Here is a 2,531-nt window from a genome sequence, read left to right as displayed (position 1 = left end):
CGAGCACTGGATGGCAAAATTCATATGAGAAAGGAGATATATACCCTTTAAATTGCATGAGTATAAATTTTTACTCATTATTATTGATTAATATCATTTTTAGAGTAACTATAATTATGTTAATTATTTTATGTTTTTAATCAAAATAGTTAATGATTAGCTTTTTTTATTACTTTTTTCTGTTTGAACCATTAATTAAATAGTTAATTATTTAATAGAATGCCTTTAAGCAGTGATGGAGTTAGAATTTTTTGTGATTGGAGGCTAATAACTACGACAGACATTTAAGAAATATTTAGTAATTATAAACTCTTCTATTGTCCTCCATGTGTTTTGATCATGTTTTAAAGTGTTGCATAAGAACTTTATTATTGAGGCTATTGAAGATGTCTTTCTCAATGTAAAAACGGTAAATTGTGATTTATCCATTGAACTCCTTTAAGATTGTATCGTTGATTCTTCATAATAGTCATATTAAAACAAAATATTATACTACGATACTAATTTATATTGTATTAAGATGATATATTGTTATTATCTAAAAATCTTATGATATATAATTTTAACATTCCTTTCAAGAAATTATTGCATAGACATTCTGCTTTAAAGGGATAGTTTTAGACTAGTGAAAAAAATCAAGAAATAATAAAATAAGAGAAAATAAATAAATAAAGTTACTTCAATAAAGAATTCAAGTTACTATTAGGGGAGTAGATCTGTATAGTACTTATAGATATTAGTTCGAGTTTGGTTTAAAGTTATTAGTTTTTCATTTGTTTTGAAAATAAAATAAAATTCTTAATTTTTTGGGGCTATTTCTAAACTTAATAGAAATATATATATATACACACACACACACAAAAATATAAAGAATGAAAAGTTGATGGGGATGCCTTCTTTCCCTCTGTCCACGCCTTTAACATTATAGTTAGCATGAAGAGGTTAGACATTTTATTTTTGTATTATTTTATTCTTTTAACTGTGATAATTATAAATTTTTTTTTTTGTAAATTTAATATTATTATATATATTTTAAATTCAATAAATATTGAAATAATCTATATTTAGCTGAAATATGGTGTATGGTTGGAGTGACTCGCTAAAGAGTTGGTAACTAAAACAACTTTCTAGTCATTTTAATTGGAATTTAGCTAAAATTTAGAGAGTTTACTTAGAGATGCTCTTAGACAAATAACTATATTAGTCGAATTGGGTATTAATTAAAAGTAAGGAGTAAAATTTTAGACTCATGCACTCTAAAAGTAAGTTTAACAACTTCTCCAGAAAAATTTAATGAATAACACTCAACATGATCAAAAAAATATTATCTATGTCACTGCACTTAAAAATAAATAATTACTATTTAAGTAATAAAAAATCAAAATGCCACAATGACAATTGATACTCAATTATTTAGAAAGACAAATAATAAATAATAGATTTGTACAAAACCATACAAATTATGTAATTTTCTCAATTTTTTTCATATCTTGAATTGGAATATAGTTAGATTTTAAAAATATTATAAATATAGAAGAAATCTCATGATAATTATAACCATGATATCACATTTTATACAAGGCCTATACTAGCCTTTTCTAAAGAACCATATATCTCATCTTGTAATCAGTTAACTTCTTGCTAAGAGTGAGATGGTATATGACACTTTTGTTCCTAACCTGTTTTATCATGTTCACCAAGAACACAACCCATGAATGCTTCTATTACTTGCATATTCATCGACAGAGGTGGATTAGGCATTGGCGATACAAGGATTGGAGGATTAAGTAGATATTTTCTTTTGCTTGAAGATTAAGTAGATAAATTTTCACTTTGTCAAATTCATCTAGTTTAGGGGAAGTTTGTTTTATATATTCGTCCATGATTCTGAATCATGATTCATGATTCTCTACAGTGTTTTCTCTCACAAAAAATACACGTAAAACGAAAATGATTCTGAATTATGATTCTAAATACATAAACCAATCGTCCTCTTAATTTATTTATTTTTGACAATCCCCGTTCTGTCTGTCTATGTCTTTTCTCAAATTTTGAGTAATCCAAATGTCACATTTGCTATTACATCAACCAGTCTATCTTTCCTCACTCTTAGTCGCGTTTAAATGAAATGTGCAAAACGGGTACTAAAGTCAAGGGAAAAGTCTTTGTTTCATTTCAATACACCAATTTGTTAAGGTAGTATAAACGTATTGTCGTTTTTTAAAGTACTATAGACGTATTATCATGTTAGCGATACTTAAAATTTATTATTCACTGAATATAAAAAATTTATTTATACAATATTATTGAATTTATTTTAACAAAAAAATATGTGTAAAGATAACCTTTAATATGATAGGAATTACAAAAAACACTTAAATATTGACACATTTGAAGAAAATTATTCTAATTATTGACAAAAATAAAATAAGAATACATGTGAAAAAAAATTGCTTCTATAGGGGTAAAATGAGAAGGGACTTTCTCCGGTACGCCAACATATCGGTTGGCCATGTCTTATGACTCGGATA

The sequence above is a fragment of the Morus notabilis genome, unplaced genomic scaffold (genome assembly GCF_000414095.1).
Source record: "Morus notabilis unplaced genomic scaffold, ASM41409v2 Scaffold1851, whole genome shotgun sequence".
NCBI lineage: Eukaryota > Viridiplantae > Streptophyta > Magnoliopsida > Rosales > Moraceae > Morus > Morus notabilis.
Note: the sequence above shows the minus strand (reverse complement) of the source record.